Source organism: Watersipora subatra, chromosome 8 (assembly GCF_963576615.1).
Source record: "Watersipora subatra chromosome 8, tzWatSuba1.1, whole genome shotgun sequence".
In the NCBI taxonomy this organism is placed as follows: Eukaryota; Metazoa; Bryozoa; class Gymnolaemata; order Cheilostomatida; family Watersiporidae; genus Watersipora; species Watersipora subatra.
Window position 1 is genome coordinate 998,114 of NC_088715.1, and position 24,759 is coordinate 1,022,872.

Sequence of the window (24,759 nt, forward strand, 5' to 3'; positions counted from 1 at the left end):
AATAGACTAAGGTTACAACGGAACATGTAAGGCAAGATAAAAGGGCAACTGGCCTACCTTGGGGGTGGTTAGAAGGAGGCACAGACCCAGAGTTGCGGTAGTAAGCAGGCTTTTGGTGCAGAGGTGGGGGTTTAGTTTGCTGCTGCACTGTATCGGTGATATAACTGTAAACTGGATTCAAATTGCCTGATAGTGCAACCTGTGAATTGTCCTATAAGAACACAGGAAGATTTATGACAAACATGGCTGGCACTGGATCTGACTCTCCACTACTTGAAAAAACTTGATATTAAGATGCTTTTTGTAATTTGAACATCAAACGATGGGCAGCTGTATGAGCGGAAATGGTGGCAGTAAAGGCCCGCGAACAGACTTGAAAATAACTTTTAGGTATTTGTGACACGCCATATCATTTTCAATACCAATAAAATCATAAAATTGTTATATGTAATAGGAAAGTTTCTCAGTTATTCAAAACTGTTTTCGAAATTGAAATTGAAGCAGTTTAACCTGACATACAGCTTTGTATCGAAGGTGGTTCTGGTCAATATGGTCAGCACAAAAAACTGAGAAACTTGTCTTCAAAGATGATGGATTGGATTTTCAACAGTATTATTTTTTGACGTTTAGGAAGGTCATAGCAACTGCATCCTACAAACATCACATTTTTATGAATGTTGGAAATGACTTGGCTTCACAAAAGTCTAAGCCACATGAACAAGTTTCCCTTTGGGAGCCCACTGTGCACTATATGAAATGCCTTATTTGTATTAAAAAAAACATGGTCTTGTCACATTTGTCACTTTTATCACATAATAAACTATGGAGAAACAAGAGACTTGTAGCCATGACAAAAAGTACACAAAAAAGCCTAAAAATGATTAATTGGTAAATAAAGCATCGACATGCCGAATTAATAAGTTTAACTCAAGTTTGTATTATTCCTATTATCATAACTAGTACCCTGGCAGTCTGTGTGCCGTGAAAGATTGTCGGGTGTAATAACAAATTCCGTAACTATTTCAACTTTGAGGCGAGGTGGCCCATTGGGGCAGATGATAGGGTGTCAGTTTGAAAAGCCAAAAGTTCAAATCCCTTTGAAAGCAATATTTTTTTAACCTCGGCTTCAGATTGATGGACAGACAAAACTTTTGCTAAACTTATAACGAATAACGCTGAACTGAGATGCATAGTATCTCTTTCAGGTGTTGTGGTAATGCAATAGCATCTTTTTCAGGTGTTGTGGTAATGCAATGGCATCTCTTTCAGGTGTTGTTGTAATCCAATAGCATCTCTTTCAGGTGTTGTGGTAATGCAATAGCATCTCTTTCAGGTGTTGCGGTAATGCAATAATATCAAATCAACATTTTCCTTGTTTTGTCATAATCAGTACACCGACTGCCAGAGCAATCTGGCGACTAGAGCAATCTTTGTTGATACAGCTAGCAAAAAAGCAGCAAAAATTTTGTCCTAGGATCGCGAGAATAAAAAAATTTTGTGTTCCAAGTAATGTAAGAAAATCTTATAACAAGGGCACCGTAACCCAAGGGTGCACTGTATTAATTATTTATAAAAAGTGCACATTTAGCGTGCGCAATCACGAAAAGGATATACAGTGTATGGTACAAGCATTGAGTGTGATGAGAACGTCTTAGCCTTGTGGTTATGAGCGCTTGTTGGTGAACTTGCGATTTGCAGGTCATGAGTTCAAATCCAGTACAAAGGTGATTATTCGTTGCTAAAACTTTACTGCTATAGCTGGACAGACGAACGAAAGACAGACAGACACTGAGATTTATATAGATTAGTAATTGAAATATATATATATATTAATGCTTCATGTGCTCTCAACTACTAACTCTCTGTCTCTCTAATATCATAGAGTCACCGGGACTATTCTTTTTTAAAGCTGTGTACATATTCGTATAGATAATTTGTTATTGGCAATCTGAGAGTGAGCCCCTGGACCGATCTGCACGGCCAACTGATACCCATAAGTACTTCCATTATTTTTATCCGTCATTACACGTCACAGTACGCTGACTTGTTCTGCATATGAAAATAGTACGCTGACTTGTTCTGCATATGAAGACAGAACTGTACTTGATCTGCTTTGATTGGTTGTCATACCAAACAGTCCTTTGCTCTGATTTGTTGTCAAGACTAAAAAAGGTCTGCGAGTTTAACAACTTCAAGCTGCAGTTCAGCTGATTTTCAGAACATTTTTCGTCGACTAAAGATGAAAGCTTTTTTACTTTTATTGAACATTCAATAACAAATCTGCGCAATTTTCAGTCAGTTTACAGACAGCTTTAGACAGTTTACAGACAGCTTTAGACTGCACAAACAAAGCTGACTTCTAGTTTGTCTCACAAGTCGGCTTTGCTCGAAAGTGCTTGGATTATTATTCTTGGTTGTTGTTATCATAGCTAGTATGCTGGCAGTTTTGTGCACTGCAATAGACCATTATGTGTAATAACTATGTGCACAATTATTCCACACCGCCGCAAGGTTATCGAGTGGCACAGGTGGTAGTGTACCTAGCTGGTAAGCTGAATATCTGGCTCAATTCTTGTGGAGTGCACATTTTTACCTAATGCTCTTAGTAAGTATGTACACAAGTATTCTTAGATGTGATATTCTTAGATGTGAAAGGTTCAGTGATAGGCTCAGGAAGCTGAATATCTGTGTTCGATTCTTGTGCAGTACAATTTTTTTCCTTAACACACTTAACGTTGCAGCGTAGCCTAACGGCTCTTATTATAGTAAAGATTATTTCTATTTGTCGGAGGAACCCGTGTCAAACATAAAAATATTTTCTCTTGCTTATAATTTAGGAGCATTTCCTGAGCTAGTGGAAAACTTGAGTGTTCACCTAGAAATTTATAGTCGAGGCTGGTCAATAGATAACTTCCATATTGAAGACTTGTCTACTCACGACATCCAGATGGTTGCTGACAAAGGAGGTGCGCATGAGTTCCTCTATGGCTAACTTGAGTTTGGGAATAGTGATGACACAAAGGGCTATCTGTTTCACATCCATGTGCACAACTGATGAGGTCAGCATCCGCATTTCAGAAAGTGAAAGTTGATCCCTATCGTCAGCCATTTTCGGCACAGATGCATGTATCCGATGCGTCTAGTTTCACTCTAACACAACCACTGCTAGCATCTGTTTACTACATCTATAACATAAAATATGAGCCATTAGTAGTTTCCTAAGAGTACTAGTAATCAGACCAAGAGTACCAGTGATCAGACCAAGAGTAACAGCAATATAATCATATAGGCTACCTTGTGATAGTATTTAGTTTGATATTAGAGTGTGTGCTGCCAACCTTCACTAGATTTCGCAGAGTGAGCTGACGCTGAGCAATATGGCTAAACTTCCTCAATCATAATTTTATGGTGCACAAGGTGCAGTTTGATTAGTCATTTTTCTCTAGACATCAATGCTTTGGCAGCTAAACATTGAATTGTTTAGCTTCAGATCAATGAGTCATTGTGAGGAACAATATGAGCCTCAATATGAGAATCTCTGACAGAGCCTCTGACAAGAACTGTAGTAGGACCACAAGGATAACCCAGTGAGTTAATTATAACCAGGTGACTTGCAGTAGAATTGAGCTGTACTATTTCTACAATCTTCAAACAAGCCTTCATTTTGTGAGAGACAGAGTTAATCAAGCTATAGGCAAGAATGGGAGAAACCATTACACCGTGAACTATGTCTTTTTAATTAATGTATTCAACTGGCTGTGATAATTGACTAAACACACAAGGTATTGCTTATCTCTGAGTAGATTGAAGTTATTGTAACGCTGTAAAGGACAAAAAGTGATTCATAACAGGTTTGACTCCATTAATTTTGGTTTGTTTGAATAAAAAATAAATGAGATTAGCATTTAAACCATCCAAGATTATAACCATGTAACTGGGTGCATTTAAAGTTTAAAACAAAAATAATTTCATAACCCCAACATCAGCTCGCTCATCACCTAGCAACCAATTAACAAACCAGCACAAACATTCTGCACTAGTATTTGAGAGGATTAGCCAGCAACGATTTTCAAAAGCCTCCAGGTTTTTGTGGCATATCAGTCTTCCACACTCTTTAAAGATAGAAATGATTTCGATAAAAGTAGTCATGCTGCGGGACCAGAAGCTAATCAATGACTCTGAAATGGAATATACATTCAGTCGGAATTCACATTCAGTTTTTGAAAATTATGCGTGCAATTTCTTATGGAGTTACCTGCTCTTGCCAAATAACACCATAAAGATAGGTGGATCAAATTACTTTTACGGCTTGAATCGTGTTATATGCTTGGTAAAGAGTTTGCGGAAAGAAAGTTATTTCTATAAATAAGTTGAAGAAGGTATTAAATAAAAAAGGTCAATTGACTTTGTACTTGTTCAAAGCTTCACACTACATTTAATGGCAGATTTTTATAACAAAACCCAAACTGCATTAAAAAATTACACTAAATCAAAAAAACGACTGAAAAATACAAACCGAAGCACTCGCTCCTAGTTTAAAATTAAAATATATTCTTTGAAGATGATTTGCTATAACAAAATGAAAGAAAGTCTCAACTTAAACTCCCAAAAAAAATATAAATATCTACTAGTACCCTGACAATCTAGAGTGTAGTGAGAGATCATCAAGTGGTATACTATAGAACAGACTAGGTAAGTTGATTGGTGCAGGTATTACAGTGTCTGCCTACCATGCTAAATGTCAAGAGTTCAAGTCTCGTGCTGGGTATTTTTTTATCCTAATCTCTGATCCTTGCTTCAGACATACACTGAATTTGTTACATTTTCATATTTCTTGCTTAATTCTTTCTCCACCAAAGGAATTTGTTTACCAGGACATAATTGCATAGATGCTAACTAATATTTGACAAAGGTGCATATAAACTGTCATAAACTTTAGCCCATAGTCTAGAAAACATTTAAATAGCAAACTACTCGGCATAAAATTTCACAGCAGGTGATGCCATGAAAATGCCACAAATGTGTTGCAGAATTATCTCGGGTACCTTTTCAGCCATTTCCCCTACTACTATAAGCATATACTACTCCGAATCAAAGGAGTTATTAATATTATTATAGCAAACAATAAAATAATCCCTCTCTGTAGTACTATTGTTCAATAAAATTCACTTAAAGTCTATTGATCTACAATAAATGAAAACTCTGTAACCTTAATGCATCTGACACGGCTGGTTATTGCTAAGAAGAAATTGTGATAAAAATACTTTTGAAAAGGTTTAATAGCGATAATTTTTTGTAGAATTGTATTTTGAAACCACTTCGCAGTCAGGCCACTTCAAACATCAAAAATAGTAGCAAATCGTAGAATAATATCAATGCTGTCTGATAGAATCAACTAAAATTGGTTGCAACTGCATTGTTAAGGCTCATCTCACAAATGAATTGAATATAATCTATTCATTCAATTCATATTTCCTTTGGCTCAAGTACAGGTACGATTGGCTGATAAATCAACTCACTAATCAAACACTGCACAAACCCTACTAAAGCCGCACCACGTGACTCTTGGCCATCTGCCAACACTGTGGCAATTAACTCACACTACTCGGCTTGGGGTACTCAGGTTGTGGTTAAAATAGTTACATAATACACTGAAAGTTAATTATAATATGTAGAAAATGCAGGTAGCGTTTTAGCCATCTCATGGTCCAATAGCTGTTGAATTTCATCAAAAAATAGTTAATATGACCATCAGTAGTCTTTGGGTCGGTGTAGATACAGACAAGAAATATCAATTTAACTGACGTGAAACTGTTCCCATTCCATCCAATCCTCCATAAATTCACTTGACACAACTCTTCCCTTATTGCCCAGTGACAGAAAGAATGCCAGGTACAATTCAGTCACTAAGGGAAGCTGACAGGTGTCAACAGGTTCTTGCTGAGCTAGACACAGAAGTGGGGTACTTGAATTAGAATAACACGCTTTCTCACACTCCTCGTGACTACAGGAAGTCAAATTTATGAAAAATTACTTGATTCTGATTCAACGTTAAAGGTTTACTTGCAACAAAATTCAAATTACAGTCATTTGGTATCAAAAGTTTCACCATGTTGTACTCTCCTGTGTTGCAGGTTCAAAATATGTAGAAATGTGATTAAAAGCTCTGAAAGCTCAAAACGAACAGTTTTTCGCAGCCATCATTAACACGGCCGTAGGTTGGAATCCCTCTCAAAACGGTTCAAATGTTATGTAGTTGAACATGATGTGCTTCTGTTTACACTTTCATCCAACCTGATTCGTCAAAATATTTCCACAATTAAACTTCACACATTCAATAAAACAATGTCTAATGTCCTTACGCGTCTATTTCTTCATCATTGTACTGCTGTTACTTTGAGCACTGATATCACAAAACCAATGCCTAATGAAACTGTAAAGTAGCGAGCATCTGATTTTGGTAAGGGCTTTCATGTAAAACCTAAAGTATTTGTCCTGAACTAGTGTTTTCTATTGGCCTTTCATTTCACATAATAACATCGCCTGTCAAAACAATACCTACGTCGAGTCTAGTATGTCATCGAAATGATGGGAATCCAACCTACCGTCATTTTTTTAAATGTTCGTTATTGAGCATTTAAGAGCTTGTAATCACATTCTCACATATTTTGCACATACAACACAGCAGAGTAAGACATGGTGAATCTTTTGATACCAAATAACTGTAATTTTAATTTTGTTGCAAATAAACCTTTTATGTTGCATCAGAATCAAATAATTATATATAAATTTGACTTGCTGTAGTCATGAGGAGTGTGAGAAAGCGTGTTATTCTAATTCAACTACCCCCTTCTATTTCTATCTGAGCAAGAACCTGTTGACACATGCCAGCTTCTCTTAGTGACTATATCCAAATAACTGTAATGTAAATTTTGTTACAAGTCAACATTTAATGATGAACTTACACAACATTTTAGTAGATTTCATCGGAATGTGTGGATAATTTTCAAATTTGAAATTTTTGTTGATTCTTGAGACGATTTGACTAACATGTCTCAGAATTTAAATTGACAAAACTTCAAACCTAAAACGCTCAGAAGAAAAATACGTGCAAAATGATGTCATATGTTGTTATCGTTGTGGTGTTGATACCAGCTATTATGATCAAGTTACAGAGTAATGTGTCTCTGCTCTGTCTCTTTACAACTATAGACTTCATAATCACACTTTCACTTGATACGAGTGTTTAACCGCAATCTAGCTCTATCAATTTTAATCTTGAAACACTCTGACAATCAGATGACCTCAAACATGAAAAACAATCGCAAATGATAAAAAATATCAACACTTTCTGATAAATCTACTACAATTTTGTGCAAATTAACTTTTAATAAGTCTTATAAAAAGCCGGTTTGTGCGGGATTTGAACTCGTGACCTTCAGTTTGGTTTCGTGACCTTCAGACCTTGCTGATGATGTGCCAACATGGTCGCATCAGCGAAGATTGATTTCAAAATAAATGTGTTGGTTTGCATCAGAGAGATACAGCTATGCATCTGTGATTGGCTGAAATGCTGTATTATAACCACATAAATTCCATGTTATATCCAATACAAGCTAGTAGCGGCCAAGAGTGACTTTAGAATAATGACTACAGTACTTGTTATACACAACTATTTTATGTATTCAAAGATATTCTCACTCGTACATTCTCAACATATCATACTTTTCCCAGTTGTGTCATGAACTGGAGTAAATCTTTACATTTCCATTTTCATCATAAAAGTGGAGCAGTTTTCCCCAAGTAAAATAAAGCAACACAAACAGCTACAGAAACAGTATTGATGATCTATATTAGAGTACAAACACTCTGATTGTTATTAGATACCAGTGCTAAAAAATTCATAGAGGATACCATTGGCCTTCACGATTGAGGTCAATTCTCATTGGGGGTCCCACCACACAAAGTTGTCGTCAGAGTAGTCACTTTTACAATCCCTGTCACCTTTTTCAAGTTGATAACCAAAACAACCCGTTTCTTCTCATTCGTTATTTTAATACAAATATCTATTCTGGTGGCACTGTGTTGCGTTAAAAACCTGAAACTTGCTCAGTTTGAATTCTGCTAACCAAATTCATGGCTCAACCAGCGACCTTCACAAACTTATTAGTGATGTTTGGGAGCGTTGCTGATTACTCTGCTAAGAGTGACAGCCGTTTTAGGTTTTAAGGGCTACATTTCTTGTACTGAAAATAGACCGAGATTGTCTTTAATAATCACTGTCAGTCACAGACTTGGAAACGGATTTGCTGTCAATGTCTTGGCATTTAATTGCTGTTTACTTTAATTATTTGGCAGTCTATCAATGCTGGGCCAGATGCTTCAAACACAAACTAGTGAAGTTTCGGTTGGACATGTTGATTTATTGACAAATAATAAGTTAGTAAAGGTACGGCTACACATAACAAATTTTTCATTGGTTCTAACCAAAATGATATGACTAACCGTATATGACTAACCGATATGGTTCTAACCGATATGATTGAAACACACAGAATTATTCTGCACTGCTGGAATCGTGCTAGCGAGCACGAGTCCAGCAGCTTTTGCAATTAGTATAGTCCAAGAGACGTATAATGACACACAATAAAAGTATAAGTGCAGTTCAACATAGTACACAAGATGCAACTGCTTAGATTGTGTTATTGTATGTATTTATTGTTTGGACGCTAAAGCTACAAATTGTTTATTTTTTAATTGCATTTCCTTTTTAGCAGCAAAAGTTTTATGGTAGAAAGCGATCAAGTCAGTCGCATCGTATTTACTATGCTGAATTGTCGTGATATTTTTCTTGCGTGTTGCATTATGTTCTCGGACTACATATATCTTAAAATTTGCTAGAGTCGTGCTCGCTAACCAACAATAGCGCAACTTAACAGTTACATCGCGCATTCTATGTTGAATTGCTTACGTACTTTTATTGTGTGTCGCAATGCATGTCTTGGACTATACTAATTGCTAAAGCTGCTAGAATCGTGCTCGCTAATAATTTGTTTAATCTGTTAAAAGCATTTCGTCGACGAACTCGGTGGGCATGCACAGCTCAAATATTTCTGTGAATTTTGAACCAACAAAAAATTTGTTACGTGTAGCCGTACCTTTAGTAATCCTACTTACACAATCATCGTCACCTCGTCACCTATATTGATAAATGGTCGTCTCATCTGTCACTTTTTAAATATCCCTGTCATCGGGTCGTCAGAATCGTCACAAAACATGGGAGGACCCCCTCATATGTCATTTGTCAACATGACAACGTTTAACAGGGCTGATATGTATATAGCCACAGGAAATATCTATACTATACATATGCCATGTAGTTTGCTGGTCTGTGTGCACAAAGGCTTTAGGAATGTTTGCACTATCAAATTATTCTAGCATTTTTGGCTTTTTGAATATTAAAAATTGAAATATTCATATTTAGCCTGGATAATCACTGAAAAACATAATTTTACTTCTAATTAGCATTTTTATTGGAAATCAAGAAGAAATGATGATTAACCTAAGATATAACTCATGGCTAACCATTTAATAAATTTCCCTACAATAAGATTGGTGCAGGTCTGTCTATAGGAGGCCGCACTTAAAGGTTAGTAAGAAATATTACTTTCAATGGGATTCAAACCCTCAACTTTCAGCATGGTGGACCAACATTTAAACACCTGCTATTATCTAGCTGTTTTACAAGAAATTAGATTCAACAGAGAATATGAAATCCTTGGTTTGAAGGCTTTAGAGGCATATTCAAAGAATTTGGGGTAAAACAGTTGTAGAGAAAATGATTTCATTTTAATCTAAGATGATTTCCTCATGAAATAAATTATAGTTATCTGCCTTAGCTACTGATTCTATAAGACCTGAACTGAATATAGACTAAGATCCTAAGTCAATGTGATTAGAAATCATATGGACCTTACACTAAAGTCCCTGTAAAAATTGCAAAACACGAAATCTAAAAAAATAAACCAGTTCTTAGGATGTATACGTACAGCACTTATTATCGCTTGCCATAAAAAATGACTGTAGAACAACTTGATTGACCTGTTTACAAAGACAATAAAACAGCTGCCTTTTCTTACGAGACGCCAAACATTTAATGAGTTTTCCAGGCCTTTACACTTGCCATAGTGGTCGTTCAATAAACATTTTTTACTCATTTCACCTATAAACTGTCGTCAGACATTATTTCGAAAGAACTACACAAAAGACTGTCTGACACCTGGCTCGATCAAGTCAGTTGCGTGTGTGCCATTGACAAACAAACATTATTCTAACGATATTACGGACAAGAAACTTATATGTATATTCTGGAGTATGGCAGAGGTATGTTTTGTGTTTACTTGTCTTTTATCTAATATTTCTGGTTATAACATTTGATATCACGTAATTTACGTAACATTTTCTGATTCAGACAGCAATTTTGCTTTAAAGATTGTGAATCAATTTGTTTTTTAAAAACCTTTCAGGTTTCACGATCGGTTGGAAATAAAGTCACAGTCAACAAAGATCTAACCACCGTTGTACTTTGGGAAGTACTCTAGATACAATTATACACACACGCATGATAAACAACTTCTAAAGTTCAAAGAACTTTATAGTGAAACCTTAAGCATACAACATACTGAGGTGTTCACATCATACAATTCTACGGAGCCTAAGTGCTAATCTACGGTCAATAACCTTCATAGAAACTCATCACGGAAGTTATCGAAATACGGAGCCTAAGTGCTATTTATGGACGATAACCCTCATCCAAAGCCACGGAAGTTATTGAATTCAATACTAAGCCTCAAACAAAACGTCTCGAAGTCTGAAGATTGAGTTTTGCTACACAACTGGTGACAAACGACGAACCGAGTTTGCGTTATAAATACGGACATCATCTGTCAACAAATCAAGGATAAGGAACAGACAGTTGATATAGATTTGGTTACGCAATACTTCACTCACGTTAATCATCAGCACTGCAAGACATCATAACACTTCGAGGTCGAAAGCCTGTCGCTTAGAAAGACTAACCCACACAACAAACATTGCTCGTCACTGTTCACAAATAACAAGCCAAGCAAAAGCGATACCTATTAGCCATCAAGCCGCATATCAGATAGTCAGCAACGAGGAAGTCATCACATTTCATCAGTCAGCTAAGTATACGTACTGTGTTGAAAGGTTTGCTTACTCAATCTAACTGACATTTCCTTGCTCAACCTAGTGTGCGCTATAAACACTATTATAGTAAAGTAAATTTGGAGTTGTCACACATTTTGGATTTTTCTTTTGCAAACAGTTGTTATCATAATTTTGTTTAAAAATCAAACTGTGTTGTAAAACTGAACCGCGATCGAGCCAATTTAGCCAGACAGCTTTAGTGGTTTAAATAATTGTACTCATATTAAGATTGTAGCAACAATAAGGGTAAAAAGGCTTAAACAAAATTAATAGCAATTATCAGTGATTTAAATTGGTCACCATGGAAAGCGAAAGCCTTGAGCTAAATTCAAATTCCGATTTGAGCGAAAGTAGAGTAGAGGAAGAGCAGCTACAGTTAGATGAGGTAACTGAATCAAACAACCCTAGAACACAACGAGCGCTCGCAAGGAGTCAAAAACTGACTGAGCGCACTATTTTACAACTAGGCAGTGATTTTATCAATGAAATAAGTAGACAGTCTGAGAGTATGATAGATTTCCTAGACAAGTTCACACAAGCTGTTGAAAATGCCACCCATGTCATTGATATACCTGCTGTTGATGCCTTTGTTCAGAACCTTGATTTGAAAGTCAAAGATATAGGCAATTTATATAATAAAGTTATTGAAACAAATGAAAATGAGAAGAACACCACCCATGAACAACTCTTAAATGAAATTCAAGCGGATGTCAAGTCACTCAAAAGCCAGATCGAGGAACAGTGCCAAGAAGATAGTGAAATCCTAGCTGAAGAGAAGGAACTCGAAGATGCTAAAAGGAGAATGGAAGAAGAAATGCGAGCTTACACAGTGAAAAGACAAAATCTCCTGAGAAGGATGGAATCATCATCAGTAAGGGTAAGTCGTTTGAGCAGTCCAAGTACCAGGGCTACAGCATCTTCAACTCCTAACACAGACAGATACGAATCGTCCTCAGCACCAAGCGCAGTCGATAGCATCAACCTGAGGGTAGCGCAAGCCGAGCAATCACAAGCTCAACAACCACAAGCTGAGCAATCGCAAGCTCAACAACCACAAGCCGAGCAACCACAAGCTCAAAAACCACAAGCCGAACAACCACAAACTGAGGAACCGCAAGTTGGAATTGGCACCCGCCACATCCTCAAAGCCTTCACCGACAACCTAGCAGAATCGTTCAACGCCAAAATGAACTCATCGACAGCTAGTGTGTCGAAGCCAAACAGGAAGTCCGTTGAACCGAGCATCTTTTCTGGCGATACCCTCGAATTTGCAGATTGGGAGGTAGATATGGATGCCTTCGTTTTCGAGGAAGGACTAACAGACAGGGAGGCCCTGCGATACCTGAAGAAATTTGTTGCAGGCGAAGCAAAAAGGCCATAATCGGTTTGTTGACATACAGTAGCGATAACTCCTATCAGGAAGCTCGTGAAAAACTGCGAGATCGATACAGTATGGAAGGCGGCATCGCAAAGATACTGTTGAAGAAGCTGGACAACTGGCCAAACATACGCTCCGGAGACGGAAAGAAGATGAGAGAGTTCGGCGACTTCTTGGATCAAGTCAGAAGAAGCATGAGCTCCACAGAAGGCCTACAGATCCTCAACACTGAGCTATAAAACGAACGCATTTGCCAAAAGCTACCCGACAGTGCCAAGTTCTCTTGGACGCAGAGAGTATGTAGAGCTAAGCAAATGAGGACAGGAAATTTGTCATTTTCTGATTTCACAGAGTTTGTTCTCGAGCAAGCGGACTGCTACATGAGCAACATCATGGCATCACAGAGTAAGGATCAAAAGCTTGATCAGCCTAAAAGTAAGGGCAGATATGAAAAGAGGACAAACAGAAGGGCTGCATCATACCAAACTGAACGAACAAGAAGAGAACCATTTTGCTACTTCTGCAACAGCAACGACAAAGGACACTACACAAGGGATTGCAGAAAACTGGCCGAGAAATCACTAAAGGAAAGAAAAGACTTTGTACACAGGAAGGGATTGTGCTTCTCTTGTCTGAACGGTAAACATAGATCAAGCATCTGTAATCGCAAGCAGACATGTTCTAACTGCCATAGAATGCACCCAACTATGTTACATGATCCCGACTGGAAGCCCACAGAAAAATCGGACTCACAACGAAATTCCAGCCAACAACCTACTACCAGCAACCAAGGCAAAGAACAAACAAAAACTAAGACATGCAATTCAACTGGAGTCTACGGACAATCTAGCTTCAGTATGATGGTACCAGTATACGTATCCGCTGGAAACAATGAAAAACTAGTGTATGCCCTCCTCGATACATTGTCCGACATCACCTTCATTGACAAGCAAACCGCAATGGAGATTGGAGCAAGTGGCATCCCCGACACCCTAAACCTAGAAACCATTAACGCCATAAGCCGATCATCCACATTGAGGTATGAAAAACTGCAAATCAGAGGATACCTAACCGATGAAATCTCAACAATTGACGCAGTTGAACGACCAGAAATAAAGTGCCACTCAGACAACATACCGACAGATGAGAAGTGCCGCAAGATACCACATTTAAGATCCCTTGCAAGGCATCTCCCACCAAAGCTGGACATCCCGATCGGACTGATGATAGGTAAAGACAGTCCAGAAATCATCACACCACTCCTGACAAAAAGAGGAGAAGCTGGCGAGACATCAGCTTGTAAGACGATGTTTGGATGGACACTATGCGGGGGTAAACTCAAAACCAAACTGGCAACAAGTTTTAAGACGGATGCCACACTCTTTCCCATAGTGGAACAAGACTTTGAAGACCCTGGAGGTAAGCCCCTGTCACAACAAGACATGCAACTTCTTAAAATCCTTGACGAAGGAATTCACCAAGATCCGGACGGGAGCTACGTCATGCCTCTGCCCTTCAAGTCATCATCAACGCCAATACTGCCAAACAACAGGCATCAAGCAGAGCAGAGACTCGGACTGCTCAAAAACAAACTCTTGAAGGACTCAGCATATGAAGCAGACTATCGAAAATTTATGAACACACTATTCGAAAAGGGATTTGCGGAGGAAGTCCCAGTCTCAGAGATGGTAAGAGAAGATGGTAAGTGCTGGTATATACCACACTTTGGAGTGCTTCATCCAAAGAAAAGGAAATTACGTGTGGTCTTCGACGGGAGTGCAAAATACGCCAACACGTGCCTCAACCACCACCTTCTCACTGGCCCAGATCAGCTCAATGACTTACTTGGTATCTTATGCAGATTTCGCACAGGGAAGGTCGCAGTAACGTGTGATGTAGAATCCATGTTTTATAATTTTCGGGTAAGTCAAAATCATAGGAACTTTCTAAGATTCGTATGGTATAGCGATGACTTATCGACAGTGAAAACCTTTCGCATGAGAGTCCATATATTTGGCGCAACCTCTTCGCCTGGGGTAGCCACCTTTGGTCTGAGGCGTCTGGCTGAAGACAACATAGAAATATCTAAAAGTGCGGCAGAATTCCTCAAGGACAACTTTTACGTGGACGACGGAATATTCAGCGTGGATGACATCCGAACTGCCAAAGACCTGGTGAATTCAGCGAGGGAAATTTGCTCTAAAGGCAACCTTCGCCTACACAAGTATGTCAGTAATGAGCCCGCAGCTCTTGCCGATTTGCCAGAATCCGAGAAAGAGACGGAAGCTATCTCATTCAACAGCATCATGCCAACACAAAGAACACTTGGAGTTAGTTGGTGTCTACAAAGTGACCAGCTCTGCTTCACCAGCAATATCGACACAAGACCACTCTCAAGACGCGGTATTCTCTCAACCGTAGCCCAGGTATATGATCCGATTGGTCTGGTTTCACCCTTTACCCTAATGGAAAAGAATGTGCTACAAGATGTTTGTCGCAAAGGACTTGACTGGGATGAACAGATCGATCTAGATACTACTTCGTCATGGGAAGCCTGGACGCGACAACTCGCCACTATTCATGATATTAGAGTTGACCGCTGCATAAAGCCAAAGGATTTTGGAACTATCAAACGAGCCGAACTTCATCACTTTGCGGACGCGAGTGAAGATGGTTATGGCGCATGCTCATACATCCGTCTTATCGATACCACAGATCGCATCCACTGCGCACTTGTCCTCTCAAAGGCTAGAGTGGCCCCCCTGAACCAAATGACCATACCTCGTATGGAGCTTCAAGGTGCGGTGCTAGCTACCAAGCTCCAAGGGAAACTGCATGAGGAACTGAGGATGCCAATAGACGGAGTGTTCTTCTGGACAGACATCATGATCGTACTGGGCTATATCAGAAATGAAACATCAAGATTTTCTCCATTTGTAGCAAACAGAGCAGCCCAAATTAGACACAGAACAAAGCCGGCACAATGGAACCACGTTCCTGGAATAGTCAATCCAGCTGATATAGCCTCCAGAGGCGCAACCATACATCAACTGACAAACTCTCACTGGTTTTCAGGCCCAGACTTCCTATGGAAGGAAAATCTTGACGACATCTTGCTCAATCAACCTACGCGCTTCAATGTTCCTGCATTAGATCCAGAACTGAGGAAAACTATTAGGGTAGATATGAACCAGGTTACCTACCCCATCAAAGTCGAAAACTTCTCAAAGTGGGACAATCTCATCAGGGCAACAGCACAACTACGTGCAGTCGCTAAACGAACCAAGGACAAGCTGAAGCCAATCTGGAAACTTGAAAAAATGTCTAGAGAACATTCTCAAGATGCAGAGGTTCTTCTCATCAGGCTTGATCAACAAAAGTACTTCCATTCAGAAATACTGGACATCCAAGCACACGGAAAGGTAAGCAAGGGAAGTTGTCTCAGACAGCTGTCACCCTACTTAGACGATCTAGGAATTCTAAGGATAGGCAGTAGAGCAAAATCCTCAACTATTCTCACAGACAAAGAGCTACGACCCGCAATCATACATAAGCGCAGTCACCTAGCCACAGTACTGATCAGACAATTCCACGAGAAGGTCCACCATCAAGGGAGGATCTTTACACAGTCTGCAATCAGACAATCGGGTTTCTACATTATAGGTGCACAAGGCCTCATCAAATTATTACTCAGAACCTGCGTAGGCTGCAAACGCCTAAGAGGTGCCCCCTTGCGTCAACAGATGGGATCCTTACCCAAAGAAAGAGTGGAACATAGCCCTCCATTCACCCATGTAGGGGTAGATACATTTGGACACTTCCTCGTCAAAGAAGGCAGGAAGGAGATGAAACGCTGGTGTATCATCTTCACCTGTATGTATTCCAGAGCGATTCACATCGAAGTCGTAAGTGACTTATCCACAGAGAGTTTCCTACAAGCGCTAAGGTGTCTTGAAAGCATACGAGGGCCTGTAGTTACAATTTTCTCCGATAACGGAACCAATTTCATGGGTTCTAAGACTATGCTCCAATCAAGAATAACTTTCAAGACAAACACTCCCGGTGCTAGCCACCAGGGCGGCGTATGGGAACGGGGAATAAGAATGATTAGGAATGTATTCAACCAGATGAAAGGCAGGTTTTCTGCAAGGATGGACACCGCCGGACTACTGACCGCCATGTACGAAATCTGCAGCATAATCAATGGGAAACCACTGACCTGTTCAAATCTGAACAATCCCGATGAAGGAGTTATAACCCCACATCATCTGATCACCATGAAGCCTGTGTCAGTACCTACACATCAGGAGATAGGTAAAGTGCCAGACGGCGAGGTATACGGAAAAAACATGTTTGAAAAGACGCAACGTTTCGCCGATGAGTTCTGGCGCCACTGGCAGGACTACCTGACAAAGGTAGAGACCCGACAAAAATGGGGAAATCCATGCCAAAACCTTAAGGTGGGAGACGTTGTCGCAGTTGTTGATGAAAACACTTGGCGTAGTCAGTGGAAGGTGGGAGCCGTCGACTCCGTGAACACAGGTAGAGATGGGTTGGTCAGATCCGCTACTGTCAGAATCTCAAACCCAGAACAGATAACGCGTTTCGGCAAGCGGAAAGGGGAACCTAACATGCTTTACAGACCCATACAGAAACTACTGCTATTGGTCAGCGTAAACTCCAAGTACTAACATGCAGTGTTCTTAACCAAACGTATGTTATTCTCTTCCTGCATAAATATTATCATAGTAGTACCAAATATCAATTATTTAGGTATACACGAATACACTCAGTACAATTACATTATACTAGATTTAGATTTGTTAACTTCAGTTAGAACTAGTAAATTTTTTAGAAAAATTTAGGTGGGAGAGTGTAAAGTTTGCAAAACACGAAATCTACAAAAATAAACCAGTTCTTAGGATGTATACGTACAGCACTTATTATCGCTTGCCATAAAAAATGACTGTAGAACAACTTGATTGACCTGTTTACAAAGACAATAAAACAGCTGCCTTTTCTCACGAGTCGCCAAACATTTAATGAGTTTTCCAGGCCTTTACACTTGCCATGGTGGTCGTTCAATAAACATTTTTTACTCATTTCACCTATAAATTGTCGTCAGACATTATTTCGAAAGAACTACACAAAAGACTGTCTGACACCTGGCTCGATCAAGTCAGTTGCGTGTGTGCCATTGACGAACAAACATTATTCTAACGATATTACGGACAAGAAACTTATATGTATATTCTGGAGTATGGCAGAGGTATGTTTTGTGTTTACTTGTCTTTTATCTAATATTTCTGGTTATAACATTTGATATCACGTAATTTACGTAACATTTTCTGATTCAGACAGCAATTTTGCTTTAAAGATTGTGAATCAATTTGTTTTTTAAAAACCTTTCAGGTTTCACGATCGGTTGGAAATAAAGTCACAGTCAACAAAGATCTAACCACCGTTGTACTTTGGGAAGTACTCTAGATACAAATATACACACACGCATGATAAACAACATCTAAAGTTCAAAGAACTTTATAGTCCCTATTTTGTTTATTTACTATGAGAAAAGCCAGCCATAAGCATAGATACTTGCTATAACTATAATCATTATATATTATTATAATTACTAGAACCCTAGCAGTCAGGTGTGCTGATAGAGACAGTCAGGTATTTCAATAAAACACAGAGAATAAGTATATGTACAATAACTTTAACATCGTGGAAGACGAGTGATTGATGTGAGTGATAATGTGTCTAGTATAACTTTAGAAAGTTTCGTATTTTTCAGTACTTGTGCTTTTTATTTTCAGTTGATCGCAGCTGAAACACTCATAGCTAGCATAAAACCTGGTTCCCATATCAATTGCGATACTCCGGCGGTAACTTGAGCAGTAAAACGTTTGCGACGTTATCCTCAGTGGCATATGTTCACATATAAGCTGCATCGCTGAACATAATCGCGTAATTAAATAAAGTGTTCGCTAGCCATGCGTTTCTATAATGGTGACCTCCACCCGTACAATGCATTTCGGGAACATATATGAACATGGTATGTACTCATATTGATCTTTACTATAATAAGTGCCGTGTCCGTTTAAAGTCGCGCTAAGTGTATTAAGAAAAAATATTACACAGCACATGAATAGAACACAGATATTCAGACACTGGATATCACATAGTTTGCACAACTAAAACTAGTTGTGTGCATAGTTGTTGCACATGATAATCTCTCCCAGTGCATAAAACTGGCAGCATACCTATTCTGCTATTCCGACAGTGGTCAGAATACGTCGGTCTAGTATTGCTTTCTCAGTTTGTTTCAGGATAAGTGTGTTTAAAAATTCGAATTGTAAGTATTTCCCAGCGACAAAATCGAAAAAAGGTGTATTATACAAAAAACACAAAATTTGATCGTCAAAAACAAAAGTTGTCCTCTCATGTGTGCTACATGCACCGTAACTCCAAATCATCAAATAAATAACAACGAAACAATTGTGGTCTGCTGACTCGCTAGCAAAATGAACTGAGTGAGATGTGTTCTAAGTCATACCCATGGGAAGCAAACAGATGCTTGATTGTCACAGCCTGCAAATGTTACCTATTACCAAGATCTCAGGCTACTGTTGTGATTACTGAACTGGGGAGCCATAGGCCTACCCACTATCAGTTAGGTCTTTATGTATATGAAATACGGTCCATGAGACAGATCATACTACTGCTAGGAAGATACATTAGATCAGTAAAAGACAGCGATAGACATACATCCCACCAGGACCAATAGAAATTGGATCAGTACAATACAGTAGACGCTCCTACAATGTGAATAATCCATTCAAGGAATGTACATGTTATAGGAATGTTATGTTACCTGAACAGTAAAATACATGTAAATAGCCTAATCTGTTCTCAAATATTCTCAAATTCACCCTTTTGGTCCTTCTAAAAGGGAAACCAGACATAATGTTTTAATTTAATGACTACCACAACTGCAGTATTATCGGTTCATATTGACAACTTTTCTCATTTTTCGTAGCAATTTCATCTGATTCATGGTCTATATGATTATGGTAATTTAACAACAAGTTAAAAGGAGCTCACACCTTGAATGGCGATTTATAAATATTTATTTTTCTTTTTTCTACACACGAACAGATTTATTTCGTAGCGGAAAGGTACTAAACTAGAAATTGCACTGTCATACAGCCCACGACCAAAGAGATGGCCAGAGATATTGGCAAAAAAATAAAGGGTACTGATGGTTGAGAAATGCAATATTAGCAATCAAATGGCTCTGCAGTGCAATAGGATAACTGCAATGGTAGCTGTAATGTACTGGGTGTGGGTGTTATTATATACAACAAACAGCAATAATGAATGGAAAAGATATTTATATTTTCCTCCTGCAATAGGAGAAATGCAATATTGGCCAATATTAGAAGTAAAATGCACTGATATTCTTAGAATACTCAATTTTATTAATATAGTAATAATAGAAAACCAATACACAATTTTGTTTACATTTCAAAACATCATAGGTAGCAATATCGAGAAGTTGTGGTATTTATATAGGTTTTTAAAAAATTTGTTTAAAAAGTGTTTGGTCATGACAAACAACAACAATGAAAGGAAAATATTACACGTTTATATCTCTCCCTTGCAATAGGAGAAATGCAATGTTGGCTAATATTATAAGTAAAATGCACTGATATTATTAAAATAACCAATAATGTTAATATAGTAATACAGCAATAATAGAAAACCTATGAGCGTTCACGCGTCTGGAAGATTTCTGCAAACTGCAGCAAAATAAAAGCTGTTACATAAGTGTTATAAAGCTGTAGGCCTAATTTACTGTAATGTATGCAATTCAACAACAATAAAGACAAATGTTTATTATAACTCTGAAATGCAAAATTAGAAGTAAAATGGCAAGCTACTGTGTACTATACACAGTTTGAAAGTTTGTTGCGTTGAATGTAGAATGGTTTTGATAAGCGATCTTTAATAGAAAGCGAGTAGGAGCTTTGACGCGTCTGCAAGTTTTCTGCATACTGCAGCAAAATTAAAGCTGTTATAAAAGTGTTATAAAGCTGTAGGCCTAATCTACTGTATTGTATGTAATTTAACAACCACAATAAGGAAATATGTTTATTATAACTCTGAAATGCAAAATTAAAAGTAAAATGACAAGCTACTGTGTACTATACACAGTTTGAAAGTTGGTTGCGTTGAATGTAGAATGGTTTTGATAGCGATCTTTAACAGAAAGCAAGTATGTGTGTTCACACTTCTGAAAGTTTTCTGCAAACTGCAGCAAAATAAAAAAAATGTTATCGTCATAAATGGGCGTTGTAGTTCGGCCCTAGCTGGTACGTAAGTTGTAAAGAATTTCGGCTAACGTTTTAAATAATTAAACCTTTGGTGATTGGACAAAAAACATAGGCTGATAAACGGTGTACCACAATTTCGTACCTGTAAATCGGTCTACGCCTCAAACGGTCTACGTTTATTACAAAAACCTTCGAATAAATTCGATTACGTACAAGTAAACAACACCATAGACTGGTGAAATGAGCACGGTTTTCTCGTGAAATACGCACTACTAAATAGTTCTATAATCGGTCGCACGGCTTTATTGGCGTTTCAATTTTCGGTCTTAACTTTTATTAAACCGAGCTTTTCAAGCTTTTTGTGGCAATTTTTGTTCAAATTAATCTGTCTATTTGTGTATAATCCGATCAGATGGGTAAGTTTTAAGATATTATCGAAAGTTTACAAAGACTTGGTAACATATTTAAATAGGTTTAAATGTGTTTTGTATCGTTATTATACTTTAACGACTTTACACTCCGATGCTTAAATTTGTTGATGAAATTTCTTGACGAGGGTTCGTCTCATTGTTGATGAATAATTTTCGTAAGTTGTGTGAACATGCATTTATCATAAAAACTCCCACACTTCCGCTCCGCTCGTGTAGTCGTGGGATAATATTTTTGGTTTAAAACAAGGTAAAACAAAAATATATCTTCTAAGATGGATCTCTATCCGTCTGTCCATCTATCCATCACCAGAGTTTGAAGTTATGATAAAAGGTAGCTTTTGACAGTATTCCATCTCGTGACATTCAGATTGGTAGACTGACACTGTAACACCTGCACCCATCGGTCGCCTTCAAGTCTTTCTGAATACCCTAGGACACTTATGTATTCGCTTCATCTAACTTTCACAGTTTCGTGGAGTCATCCACTCGCGAAAATTCCATGAGCGAAACTAAACTAACATAACGAACGAGCGAAAACGCGGAATTAAATAGATTTGTTTATTGATAGTCCAAGAGACAAATGGCAGCAAGTGATCAAATTGCATTATCGATCTTAGCAACACAATTCTATCTGCGGCTCACAATTACAAACTTGTCCAAAATTGAATTCTTTTTTCTTACCGATGAACTGGATCCGAGAGATCTAGTTATGTTTTTTCCACTGCATTTATTTTCACATCACTACATTTTCGCACTCATCAGAGCTGCTAAATTAGGTTGATGCAAAAATTCACTCTTTATGCTACTCACGAAACTGACTACTAGCGAAATATAAGTGTCTTAGGGTAATTGAGTAGTTGTTTATTCTTTGAGTAGTGTCGATACAATACACCTGACAATCTCTCATGGCAAACTAAACAGCCAGGGTACTAGTCTATATAAAAGAACTACCTCTATAAATAATTAGCACCCCTCGGCCCGCTAAGGAGAACCCTACATCTCTCTAAGATCTATCAGTATGCTGAGCCATCTGAGACTTCTAAATATGACTTCTATCGCTTGCGACATGAGGAGTGTGGAGATATCACTGGGGTTCGCCTAAACACACATGAGTCATTCACAAGCAGGCGATAACGTGGGCATGATAACGTGGACACACTCACAAACTGCCAATAAAATTACGTATCATTAGCTTCTTAGGCTTATCTCACTTTTTTGGATTGTACACGACGAGAAGACGAGAAAATATGATTCCCGTAATTTCAAGAGTACTTAATATTTTATTATTTTTATATATGCTTTTATTAAACTTATGAACATTTCAGTGTTCGTTCTGATGATGTTTCAATTGTAACCACAATAGCAAAATGTTGCTGCTTTAGGTTGGTGAACATAAATAAGAAATAAACACATGCCATATTGGATTATGGGAACAACCAATAAATATGCATCTCAAAAACAGTAAAGTTGTGATGAGAATGTTTAGTGTTATCATTCTGCATGAGCTGGCTGAGAGATTTCTAGTGCAGATTAGCGCCACACAGTGTAATATGGCTCTAATTATCGCCAAGTGTGGTTGTACCCTTGCTCTCGCAACAGACAGCATCAACTTCTAACCAACATTTATTGCGGACGTCAGCATCAGTTATGGTGGAGGCTGTCACCTACTTCCCTGTCATCATCATGGTTTGTAGGTATTTTTTACTGAATAGTGGCTGGTCAGAGCTCCACATTGGTTGTATATATGCAGAGAGGAGATTTCAGTAGACACGATGAGCACTGCTGCAAAAACAGAAGAGAAAAGCTACCGGAATTATTTCAAATCCATTTAACTATGGATTTACCTGTGATAAAAACAAAAAGAGACAAGACTATCATTATAATAAAGAGTTTAACTAGCAACTGGACCACAGGCTACAAAAATGACCAAGCAATGATCAGGCCAGCTAACCAGATATGAACCAGTCATCCCAGGCTATTTATAGAACAGTGGTAAACAGCCAGGACAAGTAAAAAATTAAAACCTGGTCCTCACATCGATTTTGAGACTCCGGCAATAATAATGCGGAGCAAAACGCTTGCGACGCTAGGCTCAGCGGCTTATGTTCACTTAAAGCTGCATCACTAATAACGGCATAAAAACTTACACTTGCTATGCCATTTTTATAATGCTGACTTTCACCTGTACAGTGCATTTTAGCTATTTGAGAAAGTTGAACAGCGCTAAACTCTTGCTTTGCCGCTGGTAACTATCAACTGTCATTGGCGGTACCCGGCGCATACTTTCCCATTTCACTGCTAATAACCTGTGGTGCTGTTGCTGCAGCTTTGTGACGTATATGGGAACCAGGTTTTAGATCATTGCATTGATTGGGACAAATGCTTAAGCACTGGGAATAATGCTTGCTTATGGATTCTTAGAAATGCAAAAGCAAAAATCACTTCAATTGAGCCACAATAGACCTTTGCCATACGACATCAATCTGTTCCTGTTTTGGCATCAAAGAGTGAAAATGTCCGAAATAATAATTATTTAATGCATACCCCGGGCAATAGGCCTTAAAATTTATACATGTACTGAACATATTAAATATTCGTAACAAAATAGTGTGTTAACCTTAGTAACTATTATAGTTGCTTACAATAACATTAGTGTATTTAGTTGTTATGATATGCTCATGGTTATAAGTCTTACTTTTTCATTTAATGTCGTTATCAACCTTAGGACCCAAGGCTAATGTATTGAAGTTATATATATAATTACATGCATATAGTTAAGCTAGCTAAGTTAAGCTTAGTTAAGTCGGGTACACAGTAATACATGATAACTGAGTTCGGTTTGGTCTGGTGACAATGGACATGGGTTTTACAGATTGATGAATCAACAAAAGCCACAACCCAGGGACCAAGGTCAATGATACATTAATCACTACGTCAGTAACATATCACTGAAAGCAGCTTTAGAAAATAGCTCTATAGAGGATGGTAGAACTAACCTCTAGCAAGACACTCAAAAAATGATCTCCAGAGCTTGACCCATAGAAAAGAACTCTAGCGTTCCACTATATAAAAATGAACTCTAACATTCTACCATAACAATGACCTCGAGTATGTATACCCATAAAAATGACCTCTAGCATTTCATCAACAACAATTACCTCTAGTGCTCCACCAATAACAATGACTTCTACAACTTAACCAATTACAATGACCTCTAACGTTCCACCTATAACAACTAACTCTAGCGCTCCACCCACAACAACTAATTCTAGCACTCCACCCATAGCAATGACCTCCAGCGCTCAAACCATAACAATAACCTGCAGCGTTCCACCCATCAACATGATGTTTAGCGCTACAACTATAACAATAACCTCTAGAGCTC

The 24,759-nt window shown here is 38.2% G+C and overlaps 1 protein-coding gene and 1 pseudogene across 1 annotated transcript in view; both read left to right on the forward strand.

The window, feature by feature from the left end:
- Window positions 1-24,759, forward strand: part of LOC137401912 (nestin-like) — a 1,051,237-nt gene that overhangs the window by 921,737 nt on the left and 104,741 nt on the right. The gene's annotated exons all lie outside the window — the stretch shown is intronic.
- Window positions 11,738-17,298, forward strand: LOC137401808 (uncharacterized; annotated as a pseudogene).